General features: G+C 39.9%; 1 non-coding gene across 1 annotated transcript; it reads right to left on the bottom strand.

Moving 5' to 3' along the window:
- Positions 1 to 20339: 20339 nt before the first annotated feature.
- On the bottom strand, positions 20340 to 20442 carry LOC129009083 (U6 spliceosomal RNA). The gene has a single exon (XR_008492628.1). It is a non-coding gene; the product is annotated as a U6 spliceosomal RNA (small nuclear RNA).
- Positions 20443 to 20664: the final 222 nt, after the last annotated feature.

Genomic DNA, 20664 nt, shown 5'->3' with positions numbered 1-20664 from the left:
ACACAATAAGGATGCTCACTTTCTCCACTGTTATCCAGTATAGTACCCAAAATCCTAGCTAGAGCCATCAGACAAGACAACAAAATAAAGGGCATCCAAATCGGAAAGGAAGAAGTCAAACCATCCTTGTTTGCAGATAATATGATCTTATATTTGGAAAAGCCTAAAGACTCTACCAAAAAACCCTTTGAACTGATAAACAAATTTAGTAGTTACAGGATAAAAAAATCAACATACAAAATTAGTAGCATTTCTATATGCCAACAGGGAATAATCTGAAAAAGAAATTTAAAAATTAACCCCATTTACAATAGCCACAAATAAAAATTAAATATCTGGGAATTAACTAAACCAAAGAAGTAAAACATATCTACAATGAAAACTATAAAACAACAATGCAAGAAATTGAGGAGGACATCAAAAAAAGTAAATATATTCCACATGCATAGGTTGGAAAAATCAATATTGTTAAAATGTCCATACTACTCAAAGCAATCTACAGTGCAATCCCTATCAAAATACCAATAACAAGCCAGGCACAGTGGCTCATGCCTGTAATCCTAGCACTTTAGGAGACTGAGACAGGCAGATCACTAGAGGTCAGGAGTTTGAGACCAGCCTGGCCAACATGGTGAAAACCCATCTCTACTAAAAATACAAAAAAAATTAGCCAGGCTTGGTGGTGTGTGCCTGTAGTCCCAGCTACTAGGGAGGCTGAGGCAGGAGAATCACTTGAACCTGGGAGGCAGAGGGTGCAGTGAGGTTGCAGAGGTTGCACTCCAGTCTGAGTGACAAAGCGAGACACTGTCTCAAAAAAAAAAAAAATACAGATTACATTCTTCACAGAAATAGAAAAAACAATCCTAATATTTATATGGAACTGCAAAAGATCCAGAAGAGACACAGCTATTCTGAGTAAAAAGAACAAAACAGGAGGAACTACATTACCTGACTTCAAATTATACTACAGAGCTGTAGTAAACAAAACAGCATGGTACTGTCATAAAAACAGACATATAGACCAATGGAACAGAATAGAGAACCCAGAAACAAATCCATCCATCTACAGTGAATTCATTTTCAACAAAGGTGTCAGGAACATACACTGGGGAAAGAACAGTCTCTTCAATAAATGGTGCTAGGAAAACTAGATATCCATATGCGGAAGAATTAAACTAGAACCCTATCTCTTGCCATATACAAAAATCAAATCAAAGTGGACTAAAAACTTAAATCTAAGACCTCAAACTATTAATCTACTAAAAGAAAACTTTGGGAAAGCTCTCCAGGACATTGGAGTGGGCAAACATTTCTTGAGTAATACCCCACAAGGTAACCAAAGCAAAATGGACAAATGGAATCACATCAAGTGAAAAAGCTTCTGCACAGCAAAAGAAACAATCAACAAAGTGAAGACACAACCCACAGAATGGGAGAACATATTGGCAAACTATCCATCTGACAAGGAATCAATAACCGGAATATATAAGGAGCTCAAACAACTCTTACAGGAAAAAAAAAATCTGATAATCTGATTGTTAAATGATCAAAAGATCTAAATAGACATTTCTCAAAAGAAGTCATACAAATGGCAAACAGCCATATGAAAAGGTTCTCAACATCACTGATCATCAGAGAAATGCAAATTAAAACTACAATGAGATACCATCTCCCTCCAGTTAAAACAGATTATATCCAAACAACAGGCAATAACAAATGCTGGCAAGGATGTGGAGAAAAGGAAACCTAGTACACTGTTGGTGGGAATGTATATTAGTACAACCGCTATAGAGAACAGTATGGAGGTTCCTCAATAAAACTAAAAATAGAGCTACCATACAACCCAGAAATTCAACTTTTAGTTATATACCCAAAAGAAAGGAAATTAGTCTATCAAACAAATATCTGCCCTCTCATATTTATTGCAGCACTATTCACAATTGCCAAGATTTGGAAGCAACGTAAGCATCCATCAGCAGATGAGTAGATAAAGAAAATGTGGTACTTACATACAATGGAGTATTATTCAGCCTTAAAAAAGAATGGCATTCTGTCATTTGCCACAACACAGATGGAACTGGAGGACATTATGTTAAGTGAAATAAGCCAGGCACAGAAAGACAAGCATCTCATGTTCTCTCTTATTTGTGGGATCTAAAAACTAAAACAATTTAGCTCATGGAGACAGAGAGCCAAAGAATGATTACCAGTGGCTGCAAAGGGTAGTGGCTGTTACGGGGGAGTCAGAATAGTTAATAGGTACAAAAATATAGTTAGAAAGAATGAATAAGACCTAGTATTTGATAGCACAACAGGTTGACTATAGTCAACAGTAATCTAATTGTACATTTATATATTAGAACTAAAAGTATAATTGAATTGTTTGTAACACAAAGGATAATGCTTGAGGTGATGGACACCCCATTTACCCTAATGTAATTTATTATGTGTTGCATGCCTGTATCAAAATAGCTCATGTGCCCCCAAATTTGTGTACCCAACAATATATCCAAAAACATTAAAAATTTAAAAAAGATTGGGGGAGGAGAGTGTTATACAAATTTTGAAGTGTTCTACACTCAGATTGCTTCCTAGTGTTAAATTCTAATTCCATTTTACAAAAACTGAAACTGGAAGTCACAGATGGTGTACTGTGGGTATAGTTATGCAAGAAATGCAGTGCTGAACTCCACAATGACGTACCCATACTCAAAGGCCACGATTTTGTGTCAAAAGATCAGCAAACAAATGCACATTTACCCAGATTGAGTTAAAATAATATGTCTAGGGAACCAATGAATCATGTTTTATGTTCCTTCACTTTACTCAGCTTTTTCAATTAACCAGTCAGCTGCTGATGCTGATCACATAGAATCAAGGGGCTTTTAGTATAGTATGGTGCTGGATTCTGCCCAGCCGTAGAAGGCCTCCCTCAGATAACACCACCACCTTCTCCAAATTCCTTCAGCTAGGTTAAGAGGGCTCTCATATTTAGATCCAGGCCTTTGATTATGCCACAGCAATTAAGCTTTGTCAATTATGACATCAAGCAGATGTTCAATAAATGATTGCTAGAAAAATAAATTAATGAATAATAACAGAATAAAGATTTGGAGCTTCTTCCAAAGTTGATCCCATCTAATCCCATATCACTAGCCTAAACTAGTTTTTTGTGGGGTTTTTTTTATGTTAGTGTTTTCTTTGTAAAAGCCCACTAGAGAAGAAACTAGTTAAGTAACTCATCCTTGCTTTGGAAATATAAGGATCTGTTTCTCATCCTCTTACCTAATCTAAGTCATCTGTTCTAAAAGTAAGTTTATTTCTTGTCTGCTACAAAAGACATAACAGTGCTTATTGCTGAACCTACCTTGGTTCCTTCAAATCTTCCTGTTACTCATTTAACAAACACCAATACCCATCGGGTGTTGACAGTGTGCCAGGAGCTGTACTCAGTGCTGGGGATAGGGCAGGGAACAAAACAGACACCATCCCATTTCTTAAATGTCCTAGTCACAAAAGCATTTTTAAAAAAGAAAGTTGTTTGAGGTTATAAAACAACCAATCCGTAGATTAGGGTGCAAAATTTACGGAGTCTTTTCCCACGAGTTCCATGCAGAAACCAGAGAGTGATGCAACCTTTAATTTTGTGCCCTAGTCCCCTGCCTGTCAGTAGATTCCTCATTCCTCCTTCTACGTTTAGCTTTTCTGTAGCCAAGCTTCCAGAATCTTGTTTCTTCAATTCATTCATAGCCCACTATAAATCTCTGGGCCTTTTTTGCCACATATGTGTCTGGTATATTTTGACATGGTTTGTACCTGGGAATAGATCTTAAAGATTTGTTTAACCATAAATGTTTCAGCCTTACTACTCTTTAGTGAGAAAGAAATCACTGAGCATTTTACTTTTCAGCTAAAAAATTAGCAAGCAAACCTGAGAATAACAAATAATTGTGTCTTACTCTGAGAATAGACAGGTTTCAGAAAATACCAAGGCCTAAACTTGTGTGAGTTTAAAGGTACTAGGTAAAAAAAATCTCTTGCTGAAAAAACCCACTGAAAGACAGGATAAAGCAGTAATAAAGAGACTAGTAGTCAAGACCTGAGTTCAATTTCAAGTTTTACCATGTGCTAGTTGGATTTAAAAATGAATAAAATATAATCCCTGTCATCAATAGGCAGACATCTAACATGGATGATAAACAGATGATTACACACAGTGAGATAAGTGCAGTGATGGAGATATTCACAGGCTTAGGGAGCACAGAGGATGGGAGACTGAGGGGAAGAGAGAAAAGGGAAGTGCTATGGTCTGAATGTTTGTGTCTCTCCCAAATTCATGTGTTGAATTCTAACCCCCAAGTTATAGCATTAGGAGGTGGGGCCTTTGGGAGATGATTTGGTCATGAAGGCACTGTTCAAGGGTTAGTGCCCATACACAAAGAGACCCCAGAGAGCTAGCTTGCCCCTTCTACCATGTGAGGACAACAGCAAGAAGGTGCCATCTGTGAGAAAGTGGGCTGTCATCAGACATTAAATCTGTTTGCACCTTGATCTTGGACTTCCCCGCCTCCAGAACCATGAGAAATAAATTTCTATTTTTTTATAAGCAACCCAGTTTATGGTATTTTGTTACAGCAGCCCAAGCAGACCAACACAAGAAGAAATGAGGAGGGGACACCTGAACTAAGTTTTAAAGTAAGATTCTAAATTAGCCACGGGTAGAAGGGGCAGAAGAGCAATCTCAGCAGAGGGGACTGTCTGAGATTTTTCCAGATTGAAAGACTAAAAAGTTGGTTCAGTTAATAGAAATTTAATATAAAGATACACAAGGAAATAAGAGACAGGAAGCCATCTCTATATCACAATAGTCAGATCTCCTTTGGGATATTCAGGAATCAACACAATTCTTAGCATTCAGTTATCCTGGATTCTCCAAGAAGTAGGTCCATTGCCCCTGATTCTAGTGATCCATCACACTGGTGATTAGCATCTTTCTCTGTGTGTGTGTGTGTCTCTCTTATCCTCTCTCTCTCCTCTGCTTTGCTATTCCCATGTTTCCAGTAAAAGATGCTTTCTTTGTTTTTGGGTCTCATTCCCTCTAATTTCTGTTTATTTGTGGCATTTATTGCCACTGAGCTTCTGCCTACCATCTTTTCCTTGTATGTCTTGGCTTCTTCCCGTCCTACTGTCTGCTGATTCTGTTCATTGCATTTGAACTCACTAACAGGGGGAATCCACTGGCAAGGCCCATCCTGTATAGAAAGGCCCTGCTGAGCAGAGAGCTCTCATTCCAGGCTACCTCAAGGATGCTGGTCAGTGGTGTCTGTGTCATTTGATTCTTCCTGTTTGAGTTATCAACACTCAGAGCAGCGACATCACAGTTTGAAACACACTAACCTATATATAAGTGGTTTTGTTTTAGAAGCACCTTCTCCAGCACCCCAAGCAAAGGTACCAAGGTAGAAAAGAAGTTCTGCTTGGAACTACAAGCTACTTGGCCATGTTGAAAAGTAAAGCTGGAACAGGGCATGTCTAGGGATGAGACTGACCAAGGCCCTGGAGGGTTTTGTATTCAGGTTTTTTGTATTCAGGTTTAAGATGTAGCAGGCTTGAATTTCAGTCTATAAACTGAGATATACATTAGTACCGTATTTCTGCATGTACTTTAAATCAACTTAAATCCTATGCAGAGGCACCCTTTAACATAGTGACAGAAAATTCCATCTCAGTTGTTACAGGTGGTGGGGAGAGCTTATCCCTTGAGGTTGTGCAAAGATCCCAGGGTTTTCTGCACAACCAATGCATCAAGGAAGCTCCCTTGAACTCTGGTCATTTGTCCACACAGGAAACCACTGAAACTCCCAGTGTTTGTCCCTGCCACCATTGTATCTGTGCCGTGTAAAGGGCACAGGAGCCTTTGCCAAGTCTGCGACCATCTGTGGTCTGGACAAGCCTTCCCCAGGACACTGAGCAGTTATTTGCCTTTGAAGCAGGAAGGCAGCCTTAGAGAAAGAAAGCAGGAGAAGAAGATAAACCTCCACTCTCTTTTTTGCTGAAGGCAGACCCAGACCCTTAACCACCCAGGGCTAATGGAGCCAAAAAAGTAGCTCAGCTCCCAAGTCCATGCTCACTTCCCTCTTGCATACAGGCAGGCTTGCTACACGGATGCTCTCTGCCCTGAATCCCAGCTCAGAGGGTGCTACCTCCATGTCCCTCACTGTCAGCCACACGTGGTTACAAAACAGAACCGAGGTTTTTATAGAATCTGTCTGTCCCTCTGTGGAATTCATTTATGAAACAGCCTGGCTAAACATAACGAATCACAAGATAACACATCTAAAAGGAGAACGCTGGGGGTTGAGAGCTGGCTATTCAGAAGGAAACGTAAGCAATGACAGGACAAAGAACATCACTCTCCAAGGAAGGTGCCATGACTGAAATGAGAATCCATCTCTGACAGAGATGAGATGGGGAGAAACAGAGAGTGACTGGCCAGGGGTAAGCATGAGGAATCAATGAGGCAGGAGTGTCTTTCAGGACTGATTTGACAGAAAAGGAGACAGCAGTATTTCAACTGGAGTTTTAGAGCAAATAGAAAATCAGATCTCTGACTGAAACAGTAACAGAAGAAAAATTGTATTCAGAATACATTTTCTCCTTAAAGAAGAAAAAATACAGGGCCACAGAAAAAGGCTTTGCAAAAACAGGACAACAATAAGTCACCATAGCCTTCTCCTCTTCCCCCCAAGGAAGGCCACGATTGCTGGAAGGGGATCTGATAACCTAAGATAAGACCATGCTCTCATACTTCACCTGCTATGGGATCTCCAGCCAAGCACTTCCAATTTCAGAGCCTCAGCACCCTACTCTATTGAATGGGGATAATAAGACCTGCCTCATAGGGTTGCTATAGTTATGAGAGTCATCTGCAAATTCTAAAAAAGGCTGCCACATACTATTAATATTATTCCAACTCTGTGACATTCTAGAAAAGGCCACACTATGGAGAAAGTGAAGTATATGGGAAATCTCTGTATTTGTAGCTCAATTTTGCTGTGAATCTAAACCAGCTCTAAAAAAGTTAACTTCATTAATTTTTTACAATTAAGCCTATTTTTTAAAAAATTACGTCAAAGTCAGTGTCATCAGACTCATTCACATGTTAGTGTGTAATGCTCTCTATATGCACGCATTCTTGTCTGATAGTCCCAGGGCTATCCCCACTGGCCCCCATCCCAACACTACACAGCATCTAACAGGCTACAGACCACTTTCACATTCCTCCTCTCATGCCTTACCCAAGGTCACACAGCCCTTAGCTGATTTAGGTGGAAGAAGAAGGCCTCAGTCAATCCCAGGTCTTATGAACTCAGGCCCCTGCTCCTTCTACCATGTTGTGTTTACAGATTTCTCAGAGATGGATTATATCTATACCCAGCCTGGTGCCCACCACCATGCCTCCCTCCCCAATGTCTTCCAGAGCTGCCAGGATGCGCTGGCCCTTCCTTTGCTAACATGTCACTGTTTCCTGCCTCCTAGCCCCTACAACTTGCCACAAAGACCATATACTCCTCCCTCTTATTTCCCCTGCCTATGCTCACAAATGTGTCCAAATGGCTCAGACTCCACCCCACTCATATCAACCCATGGGTTTCTGCCTTCAGCTCTTCAGAACCATCATCCTGTTATAAATTTCCCTATGGGAAAACTAATAGTAGCATCATTATTAAATATTTATTACATACTATGCACTTATACACATTTTCACCTAGAATTCTCACTGTAGCCTTTTGATGTTGCCTAGGTAATAACCAGTACCCCCAAACTGAGGCTCAGAAGATTGAATCTCCAGTTTGTAGTTAGAGGAGTCGAAATCAAACCAGGTCAGTCTGACATCAGAGTCCATGTTACACTGGCTCTGACACCCCATCCTCAGAACTCTCTTAAATGACACGTTGATCTTCTGACTCAACGTTCCTCCTAACCCTGATCAGTGAAAGTGACTTCTCCTCATGCCCATTCTTCATTCTGAGCCAATATTCAATCACTTTCCCTCAACTGATGATGTGCAGGGCATCGGGCCACAGCTTCCCTCTGGTCTTCATCATGGCCCTTTCTCTATGGTGCCCTCTATCATCATACCCAAGGTTTCCAACATCCCTCCTTAAAATGCTTTTCATTCCTTAGCCTCTGAGTTTCTCTGCAAAGCTAGTGACCCCACTCTCTACTCAACCACAGGAAACTGCAGAGTAACAGGAATTCCATAGGTGTCTTCATGGATCCAAATAGCTGCAAAGCATCACACCATGTCTATAAACTGTCAGTGTCTCCATTCCTGGACTTTTACCCCACCTCTCTAGCCTCTTGTGATCTCCATTTCCTCATCTGGGTTAACTTCCCAGTCCATCACCCCCTCTCACGGACCATTTGCCCACATCCCATTTTAATAATGCACTCATTGCCATCCTAGAACCTCATTTGCCACCCAAATGTGACCCTTCCACAGCTAAGCAACGCTATCTCTTTCCGAAGACTTTCTCCAGAAAATCTAAGTATCCTAAAATATGGAAATAGAATGATAAAATAACCCTGAGCTTCTTTCAGTGTAAGATCAAATGCAAACTACTAAGATCAAATACTAATCCTAGCAGGGCCCTCCCTCCTGCTAGAACTCTTTCATTCAGCCCTCTTGGCAGTGTCTGTGAATGGCACTGCCCATAGCAGCCACTCCTGTTTCCTTACCACTTAATTCCAAATGTGCCACCTCACTTTCTATAGGTAATTTTACTTTCACTATGAAGATTACACAATTTAATGCAAATTCCTTCAGCTTTCCTAGCTCTCATTAAAATATCTCCAGAACTTCTTTCACTGTCATATCTGAGAAGTGTCCTGCTTTTCTGCCAAGACTAATACCTCTATCTGCTCTTGATCCCATTCACTCTTATCTCCTCCAGCATCTCATTTTTATGTCCAGTCCCATCTCCTCTCCCCTCTATCTCCCACCTTTCCGTCTATCTCATATTTCTATCCCTATCTCCAACTTCTCCCTCTATCTCCCACCTCCTCCCATCTCCCATCTCTCCTGTCTATCTCCTATCTTTACCCCTATCTCCCACATCCTCCTCTATCTCCCACCTCCCCCTCTATCTCCTATTTCTACCCCTATCTCCCACCTCCCCATCTATTTCCCACCTACCCCTCTATCTCCCACCTCCCCCTCTATCTCGTATCTCTCCCTCTATCTCTCACTCTCCCCACCAACTCCCATCTTTCCCCTCTACATCCCTTCTCCCCTTCTAATTCCCATCTCTCCTATCTCCCATCTGTTTCCTCTATCTCTGATCTATCCTGCTGTCTTTCCTTCCTCTGGTTCCTTGCTCGAAGTTCATAAACAATGTGATCTCCCCATGCTAAATCAGTGATTCTGGCAGGGCCATCTGTGTATTCAGGAGTCATTACTGAACACTATGAAGCAGGTTCTCTTTTTGGTGCTGAAAAGACAAACAGAAATGGGGTAATTTCCACTCCCAAGAAGTTCACACTCCAGGGGAGAAACAGATGCGTGAAGAGTGGGATCAATTCTAGGTGAGGAGTAAGTACAGGATCATTAGGACAACAGTTGAAACAGGTCTCCTTGAGACAGGGAGTATGCTCTCTATCTGTATGAAAGGACTAGAAGACTGGGAACTACATTTTCAAGATTCACTTGCCATTAAGGTTCTGAGGTCATATCCCAATCAAGCTCCTCAACTCCGCATTCCCAGATTATGGCAACATTCTCCTGGATAGTCTCATAGCTTCAAATCGTCTTCCAATCCAAACTTCACACTGCTTCAAGGGTAAACATCACTTCATAACAGACACTTCAATGGTAAATATTACCCACTACCTCCAGGATACAAAAATAGCTCACCTGAACTGCACAACAATGGAACAAGCTTTACAAAGTAGAAAACTCTCGCCATTACTATTGATACTACTTATTTCGTATTTACTCTCTTACCTCTCATTACTTGTTATATTTCTGTTTGTATATGACTCATTTTCTTTACTAAGTTGTAATTTCCATGAGGGAAACCCTGCAGATGCAGGAGTTCTGAATCTTTTTCCATTGAGTCATGCCATGTTTCAATTTCTTCGTAGGCAAGAAAAATAAAAGGCAAGAGATAAATTAAGATAAATATTTGCAGCATATATGACAAAAACAATTCTTATGTGTATTATATATAAAGTATTCTTAGAAATCTCAAAGAAAATAAATGAACATGCCAATTAAAAAATGGTCAATGAACATGAATAGGCATTTGCAAAAGAAATGCAAGTAACTGATACACATAATTTCCAAAATTATGTAAACTTACTAGTAATCAAATAAATGTAAATTAAACATTAAACATATTTTTTAAATATTATATATTTTTCTAAGAATAGCTTATTTTTATTGAGTGTTTGCAACAAGCCAGATTCCCTTCTAAGAACTTGACATGAATTCATTCATTAATCTTCCCAATAAGCCTGTGAGGAAGTTACTATTACTATTCTCTAAATTTTATGGGGAATGAGGTACAGAGAGGTTAAGTGACCTACCAGGGTCACACAACTAGGCAGTGCTGAAGACTCAATTTTAATTCAGATACTTGGACTCCAAAACCACGTTCTTGGCCATTCACTCTTCTAGCTCTTCTAGATGACTAAATATTCATTGGATGTTTTCTATGTGCCAGGTACAGAGCTAAATGTTGTCAGTAAATTATCTTATTTGACCGTTACAATAATCCTAGAAAGGATTTATTTTTTCGTTATGTAGCAGACTAAGAAATGCTAAGAGAAACTAAGAAATTTGGACAAATTAACAACTATTATAGTAAATAATAGAAATGGGTTTGTTTGCACAAAAGTCTATACAAGATGTTGGCAAGGGTTTGGGGAAATGAGTACTTTTATAAACTGTTGATGGAAAAGGTAAATAGTATAACCATTTTGAGAGGTAATGTGGCAAACATCACTGGCTTTTTTAGTTTACCATTGTCTCATGTAGTTTTTTAAGCATATTGTTTTCTTTAGAAATCACCATGTATGATGATTGTCTGATAAATATGCCTAATTAATATTGTTTATATTTGAGACTGGAGAAATAGCTAATAGTATATTCTTATAAAAAATACATTCTTTAAAATGATGCTGTAGTAGAATATCTTTATGATATGAAAAAAATGCTAATGATACGTTGCAAAGGGAGAAAGGTTAGATCATCAAACAGCAAGTACCATATGATTGCATTTGTATTAAGAAAACGTATAATATAAATAGAGTTGACTAGATAGCTAGATAGGTAGATGTCTAGCTAGTTAGATATTTAGATACAGAGAGCTACCTAGACAGATGGCTACAGGCTAAATGTTTCTTAATAGTAAGAAAATATTTAAACTGGCTGTCTCCATATAGTAGAATTGCAGTGATTTTTTTTTCTTCTTTGTATTTTTCTGTATATTTTCAATTTTCTGTTTTTCCAGTTGTGGCAAAGGGAAAAATGAAAATTTCTGTATGTGCTTCCACAGAATAAACTAAAGAAGGTGTCTTGAAGCTTATAAAAGTAATATTTCTACCTAAAGTTCACAGACAATGTCAATGATTGTTGTGCTAAGACAGACAAAAGCCAAGAATAATTGTTAATATTTCCCATAAGCCAGTCACATAAAAGATCAGTCCTTCCTTACAAACCCAGTTAGAAAATTCTCTAGACTCTGGATCCCTTCTCACCAGGGAAGTCTAGACAATTCTCTCTTACCCTAAAATATTGGATTTTCGTTTGATGGGGTTCCCCACAGACCCCTTTCCCCAGTCCTAATGGACCTTCTTGTCAGATGAGCCAGTTGCCTTAGTTAGAAACCTTGATTTGCAAGTTACAGAAACCAAATGGAGCAGCATATGTCAAAATGAGTTTATTAAGAAGATAAAGGGTCATCTCTCACAGAACTCAAGCACAGGATGAGAATAGCCATGGGCAGCTTCTGCCTGAACACCAGCTTCATTCTCCTGTGTCTCCATAAATTGGCTCTGTCTGTTCCTCTACCCCATGGTAGAAGATAGCCCCCACACCTCCTGAGTCCACAGCCTAAGGATCAGTTCCATAGACTCACTGGAAAAAAGCCAATTGGCTCAATTTTGCTCAGGCATTCATCTTTGTCACTGCTAGGGCCAGCACATGGCTTCCAACGTACACCTGTGGGGTCAGCTTGTGACCCTGTGGAGGGAGGATGGTGGTTCCTAGGAACAAGGGGCTGCTGCAAGCAGCAGACTCTTCGAGAGGAGTCATCTGCCAGCCCTGCCAGCCCTCTTGGCTGCATTGACCTTTCAGTTGCAGTTAGGATCACACAGGCAGCATCCTGCAGCTCTCTCATTATTTCCAGTCAGTGAATCCTGTCAGCAAACTCAGCTATAAGGGCAGGGACCAATCTTACCTCCGGCCTCTTTGGTATCTTCCTCTGCACAGCACATTGGAGGCTTTGGATACTTATCTGATTGCCGCCAGGATGTGTCACCCTTCAGCATGAGCTAATCACATGGCATAAACACCCCCAAACTAACTTTTAAGTGATGAAGCCAAACAAACAATTCTGCTCCAGAATCAGAACCAAGGATGAGGGGTGGGTTTGGAAATCTGTGTAGTTTAAAATAGATATTTACATGGATATCAATTAATTCTCTCTCTCTCTCTCTCGCTCTGTGTGTGTGTGTGTGTGTGTGTGTCTGTGTGTGTCTGTGTGTGTACATTTTCTCCTCTATGGCCAAAGTGAAGAGAAGGTAAACTAGAAACTGCATCCATTTTCACAGTACACTGTTTTCCATGCTGGAAATCTATAAAAGATATTTTGGTCTGTGAAATAAAATAGCAATGTTTGCATAAGAATGCAAACAGAATAGAATTTAGATCCCATCTCCTCAGGCCTACCTGATATCAAGCTCAGACACATTAAGACAATGCCATTTGGGATCTTGTTTTAATTGGATTTTCTAATCTTCCATATATTCTAATGAGCCTGGGGGAAGGAAATCTTCAGTGTTTAGGATACAACCCCTATCAAGAGGATCCAAGAGATTTCTCTTCGGGCTGCCCTGTGTTGGAGAGTGAAGGTGAAGAGGGACTTAATGTGAATCTCAACCACCTATGTGATCTCCCAGCCTTCAGCCTTCAAGAGGTGCCTGTTCACACCTTTTATTTCTGTCTCTAAGGAGCCATAAGTTGTAAGAGAATGGCCCAAAAGTCTTCAGCAAAACGTCTTTCTCAGAGAGCTTACTGTAGTTTAATATGTTGCATTTGATAAGGGTTTAACAAGGATCTTTAAATCCAGTGACAGCCAGAGGTCAGTGGGCTACAGATCAGAAGGAGAGAGGGCTCTGTTGACCATAGCCACCTAACAAAGGGCAAAACACCTGGCCCCTCAGCCCAGACCAGATGGACAGAGATGCCCAGTTCATTAGCAATACCATCTAGAAAAACAGAAGTGGACACAACAATGAACACCTCTGACTATCTGTTAGTGCTGGGGCTGCCGTAAGAGTACCACAGACTGAGTAGTTGTTTTGTTTTGTTTTGTGTTTTGTTTTGTTTTGTGTTTTGTTTTGTTTTGTTTTTGAGATGGAGTTTCGATCTTGTTGCTCAGGCTGGAGTGCAATGGCGCATTCTCGGCTCACTGCAACCTCCATCTCCCAGGTTCAAGCAATTCTCCTGCCTCAGCCTCTCGAGTAGCTGGGATTACAGGCACGCGCAACCATGCCCAGTTAATTTTGTATTTTTAGTAGAGATGGGGTTTCTCCATGTTGATCAGGCTGGTCTTGTTCTCCCAACCTGAGGTGATCCACCTGCCTCAGCCTCCCAAAGTGCTGGGAATACAGGCATGAGCCACCACTCCTGGCCCAGACTGAGTAGTTTACAACAGAAATTTGTCTTCTCACAATTCCGGAGGCTGAGACCAAGATCAAGTTGTTGGCAGGGTGGATTTCTCCGGAAGCCTCTCTCCTTGGCTTGTAGATGGCCACCTTCTTGTTGCGTCCTCACATAGTCTTTCCTCTGTACATGTCCATGTCCAAATTTCTTCTTCTTATAAGGACACCAGGGTAAGGTTGGGGCCTGCCCTTATAGTTGAATTTGCTGACAGGACTCATTAGGACCTGCCCTGTGAGCTCATTTCAATGTAATTACCTATTTACAAACTGTATCTCCAAATACTGTCACATTCTGAGAATCTGGAGGTTAGGACTTCAACATATAAGTTTGTTCAAACAAACAATTCAGTCCGTGAAACCATTCAGAGGAACAAGCTGGGAGTATGCATACATCCTCCAAACCTCTCTGACCCTGTTGGGAAACCAGACCAGCACTGTTGTTACATGTGCAAGCTCTAGACAGATGGCCTAGACACCAATACTACATGTCCAGACACAAGCTGTGAGACCTTAGGCAAGTGACTTTTCCTCTCTGGGCCATGGTTTCTCAGATGCAAAATGAAGATGATTATAATAGTGCCTAAGTCCTATTACATAGGATTGCAGTGACAAGGAAATTGGTTCCACACATAAAGGGCTTAGAATAGCACCTGACACAAAGAAAATGCTTAATAAATATTGGTGACTTTTATTATCAGTTGAGCCACCAGGCACCCTAGCTAATTACTAGCCCAGCCAGGGTAGAGATCTGTTGGATCTACATCCACAGCACTGTTTTAGGTGCCCCCAATGAACACTAACTGAGGCTACCCATGAGCCCGTAGTGAGTCTAGCCAAAACCTATTAGCCACAAATTTGGGAGCAAATATCCATCCACCTTCCAGAAGCCTCAGCCAGCTTATTCTTTCAACTTAAGTCCTTGAGCACTTAAGGCTTCTGCTTATAGTGAATGAATATGCATCCACTTGTAAGTCCCTTTGTATAGGTTGAATGGATAGGTGATGAATTTCTCCCTTTGTTTTTTGTTTTTTGTTATTGTTGTTGTTGTTTTTTTAATTTTCACTGAAGACTACAGAGAAAGGCTTAAACTAATCCTGGGAAGATAAAAGTCTTCTTTTCCTAGTCTATTTAGTCTTGCCTATAGCTAATCAGCTTGTTTGTCAAAGCAGACCCTAGATCTGTTACAAAAACATGACAAGGAGGAATGTATAAACCCTAGAGACATTTTCACTTTGATGTACTCAGTGTTTGTCATTTGAGGGTGCCAGGTGTTCAGCTTTACAGGCACTATACCAGTGTTAATGGCATCCCTCACTTCCATCTCAGAAGTGGAGTGCCCTCATTAACATCAACAGACTTTTTAAAATTTTATTTTTATTTATTTAGGGGGTACAAGTGCAGGTTTCTTACATGCATATATTGCATCACGGTGAAGTCTGAGCTTTGAGTATACCTGTCACCTGAATAGTGAACATTATACCCAACAGATAACTTTTCAACCTTCCTCCCTCTCCCATCCTCCCACCTTTTGTAGTCTCCAATGTCTATTATTCTACTCTGTATATCCATGGGTACCCATTGTTTAGCTCCCACTTTTAAGTGTGAATATGTGGCATTTGACTTCCTGGTTTTGAGTTATTTCACTGAGGATAACGGCCTCCAGTTCCAACCCTGTTGCTGCAAAAGAAATTTTGTTCTTTTTTTATGGCTGAGTAGTATTCCATGATGTGTATGTGATATATCAGAATCTTCTTGATAAATCCTGTTCAACCATCAGTATAATATTTTCTCTTACTGAATTTTTACATCTCCTTGCTTCAATATCTAAGTAAGAATGTTTCATTAGTCATTGCCTGAGTTTCTGGACTGTCTTCCAATGCCCAGATTTTGAGAGAGACAGAGAGAGAGAGAGAGAGAGAGAGAGTGTGTGTGTGTGTGTGTGTGTGTGTGTGTGTGTGTGTAAAATAGTCTGCAAATATTTTTTCCCATTCTTTAGGCCAGGGGTCCTTAACCCCTGGGCCATGGACCAGTACTGGTCTGTAGCGTGATAGGAACCAGGCTGCCAGCAGAAGGCGAGCAGTGGGTGGGTGAGTGAAGAAGCTTCATCTGTATTTACAGCTGCTCTCCATTGCTTGCATTACCGCCTGAGCTCTACCTACTGTCACATCAGTGGTAGCATTAGATTCTCATAGGAGTGCAAGCCCTACTGTCAACTGTGCATGGGAGGGGTCTAGGTTGTGGGTTCCTTATGTGATTCTAATGCCTGATGATCTGAGGTAGAGCTAGTGATGCTGGCACTGAGGAGTGGCTGCGAGTACAGATTAACATTCGCGGAGAGGTTTCACTGCAGAGACCATAATAAATCAACTGCTTGCAGACTCATATCAAAACCCTATCGGTGAGCAGCAAGTGACAATTAAGCTGCATCTCCCTATCGTTTAAAATCCAAACAAATGGGAGTGATAAACCCAAAATTCAGGCCGGGAGCAGTGGCTCACGCCTGTAATCCCAGCACTTTGGGAGGCCAAGGCGGGCGGATCACCTGAGGTTGGGAGTTGGAGGCTAGCCCCACCAACATGGAGAAACCCTGTCTCTACTAAAAATACAAAAAAATCAGCCAGGTGTGGTGGTGCGTGCCTGTAATCCCAGCTACTCGGGAGGCTGAGGCAGGAGAATCACTTGAACCTGGGAGGCGGAGGTTATGGTGAGCAGAGATCACGCCATTGCACTCCAGCCTGGGCAACGAGAGTGAAATTCCATCTCAAAAAAAAACCCAAAATTCAAAAGAATAGTTACTTCAAGGTAGAGATGGAGGCTTGGGGTGAAGAAAAAGCACATATATATATCTACATATATAGGTATATATATGTAGATATATATATGTATATATAGGTATATATATATAGATATATATATGTGTATATATATGTAGATATATATGTATATATATGTAGATATATGTATATATGTAGATATATATGTATATATGTAGATATATATGTGTAGACATATATATGTAGATATATGTCTACGTAGATATATATATGTAGATATATGTCTACGTAGATATATATATGTAGATATATGTCTACGTAGATATATATATGTAGATATATGTCTACGTAGATATATATATGTAGATATATGTCTACGTAGATATATATGTAGATATATGTCTACGTAGATATATATGTAGATATATGTCTACGTAGATATATATATGTAGATATATGTCTACGTAGATATATATATACGTAGATATATATCTACGTAGATATATATATGTAGATATATATGTAGATATATATGTAGATATATATATACATAGATATATATATGTAGCTATATATGTAGATATATATATGTAGATATATATGTAGATATATATATCTACACACACACATATGTATATATATACACATATATACACATATATACATATATATACACACATATACACACATATATACATATATATACACACATATATACACACATATATACATATATATACACACATATATACATATATATATACACACACACACATACATATTTATTTATTTTTTTTTATTTTTTTTTTTGAGACAGAGTCTCGCTGTGTCACCCAGGCTGGAGTGCAGTGGCCCAATCTCGGCTCACTGCAAGCCCTACCTCCCGGGTTCACACCATTCTCCTGCCTCAGCCTCCTGAGTAGCTGGGACTACAGGCGCCAACCACCATGCCTGGCTAATTTTTTGTTTTTGTATTTTTAGTAGAGACAGGGTTTCACCATGTTAGCCAGAATGGTCTCGAACTCCTGACCTCGTGATCTGCCTGCCTTGGCCTCCCAAGATGAAACTATATTTTTAATGTTCTAGTTTTATAAGCTGAGTGTTGGGTTTATGGTGTTTATTACTATGTTTTATAGTAAATGTGTTACATATTTTATATATCAAATATTACAAAATATAAAATAATCATAATTTTTAAGACAGGATTTTGATGGTTTTTAGTGACAACTTAATTTTAGCCATTTCCTTTTTTAACTTTTTATAAAATTTTACTTTTTGCTACATTTCACAAGTATCTCACCAACCCCTTTTATTCTTTAAATGGGGAAAAAAGAATGCTTTATTGAAGCATAATGGTAACGTGCTCAATCCCTTTACCCAGGTATAAGAAAATGGATGTCAGTTTCTATGTCAGATCCATTTGACATCTTCAAGAGATTGTTTTTGCATTCCAGCCCAGGTGGTCATGGTGGCCCTAAAGATAGCAACACCTTGTACCTAGAAGCACAAATCCTAACATGGCAATATTGTTGCAAGGTAATACTTTTCTCCAAGAAAGCAATGAAAGGTAGCATGGGTGAGCTAAGGAACAACACTGCTATTCTCCTCAACTCAGTGGCATCTATTTGGTACCTACTGTGTGCCCAGCATTGTCGTGGGCACTGAGGATGTAGTGATCACTAAAACAAAAACACACAGCCACTGATGGCAAGGGACTTACCTTCTTTTTTCTGTAAGTTTCACTTTTTCAAATTTCCAACTTTCGTTTTAAGTTCAGGGGTACATGTACAGGATGCGCAGGTTTGTTACATAGGTAAATGTGTGTCATGGGGGTTTGCCGCACAGATCATCCCACCACCTATGTATTAAGCCCAGCATCCATTAGCTATTCTTCCTGATGCTCTCCCTCCTCCCACCCCCCACTCTCCAATAGTCCCCAGTGTATGTTGTTGTCATGTGTCCATGTGTTCTCATCATTCAGACCCTATTTATAAGTGAGAATATATGGTATTTGGTTTTCTGTTCCTGCATTAGTTTGCTGAGGATAATGGCTTCCAGCTCCATTCACATCCCTGCAAAAGATATGATCTCATTTCTTTCTATGGCTGCACAGTACTACATGGGGTATATGTACCACATTTTCTTTATCCAGTCTATCATTGATGGGCATTTAGACTGATTTTATGTCTTTACTATTGTGAATAGTGCTGCATGATCTGTGCAGCAAACCCCCATGACACACATTTACCTATGTAAAAAACCTGCACCTCCTGTACATGTACCCCTGAACTTAAAACGAAAGTTGGAAATTTGAAAAAGTGAAACTTACAGAAAAAAGAAGGTGAGTCCCTTGCCATCAGTGGCTGTGTGTTTTTGTTTTAGTGATCACTACATCCTCATACATCCTGCATACATGTACATGTATCTTTATAATAGAATGATTTCTATTCCTTTGGGTCTATACCGAGTAGTGGGATTGCTGAGTCAAATAGTATTTCTGCCTCTAGGTCTTTAAGGAATCACCACACTGTCTTCCACAATGGTTGAAGTAATTTACACACCAGTGTAAAAGTGTTCATTTTTCTCCACAACCTCACCAGCATCTGTTGCTTTTTTACTTTTTAATAATAGCCATTCTGACTGGTGTGAGATGCCATCTCACTGAGGTTTTGACTTGCATGTCTCTAACGATCAGTGATGTTGAGGCTTTTTTCATATGTTTCTTGGCCACATGTATGTCTTTTTTTTAGAAGTGCCTGTTCATGTCCTCTGTCCACTTTTTAATTTTTTGAAACGGAGTTTTGCTCTTGTTGCCCAAGCCAGAGTACAATGGTGCAATCTTGGCTCACTGCAACCTCTGCCTCCAGGTTTAAGAGATTCTCCTGCCTCAGCCTCCCAAGTAGCTGGGATTACAGGCATGCACCACCACGCCCAGCTAATTTTTTGCATGTTTAGTAGAAACAGGGTTTCATCGTGTTAGCCAGGCTGGTCTTGAACTCCTGACCTCAGATGATCCACCCGCCCGGCCTTCCAAAGTGCTGGGATTGCAGGCATGAGCCACTGCACCTGGCCCCCTTTGCCCACTTTTTAAGGGGGTTGTTTTTTTCTTGTGAATTTGTTTAAGTTTATTGTAGATGCTGAATATTAAACCTTTGTCAGATGGATAGATTGCAAAAATTTTCTCCTACTCTGTGGGTTATCTATTCACTCTGATGATAGTTTCTTTTGCTGTGCAGAAGCTTTATTTAATTACATCCCATTTGTCAATTTTTGCTTTTATTGCAATTGCCTTTGGCATCTTTGTCATGAAATATTTGCCTGTGCCTATGTTCCTTATGGTATTGCCTAGATTTTCTTCTAGGGTTTTTATAGTCTTGGATTTTACATTTAAGTCTTTAATCCAACTTGAGTTGATTTTTGTGTATGGTGTAAGGAAGGGGTCCAGTTTCAATTTTCTGCATATGGCTCCCCAGTTCTCCCAGCACCATTTGTTAAGTAGGGAATCCTTTCTTCGTCGCTTGTTTTTGTCAGATTTGTCAAAGATCAAATGGTTGTAGGTGTGTTGTCATATTTTAGAGTTCTCTATTCTCTTCCATTGGACTCCCTTTCTTTTTAAAAAATATGGAATGCTTCACAAATTTGTGTGGCATCCTTGCACAGAGGCCATGGTAATCTTCTCTGCAGCATTCCAATTTTAGTGTATGTGCTAACAAAGCAAGCAAAGAACTCACCGTCTTGTGTGGACAGGCCAAGTAAACTGAAGTGCAACAATGTTAAAGAAACATGAGTAGCCCAGGTATGGGAAAAGTTTACTATAAGTTGTGGGGAGGGGGTTTGATGGTGAATTAGAAAAAGCTTCTAAAGGTGAAGGAAAAAAACAATCCAGAGAGAGGAGACAACATAGGTGAAGACACAGGATCTGAATATAGTATTACTAAAT

This window comes from Pongo pygmaeus, chromosome 9 (genome assembly GCF_028885625.2).
Source record: "Pongo pygmaeus isolate AG05252 chromosome 9, NHGRI_mPonPyg2-v2.0_pri, whole genome shotgun sequence".
Taxonomy (NCBI): domain Eukaryota; kingdom Metazoa; phylum Chordata; class Mammalia; order Primates; family Hominidae; genus Pongo; species Pongo pygmaeus.
Note: the sequence above shows the minus strand (reverse complement) of the source record. Positions and strands in the feature narration are given on the sequence as shown.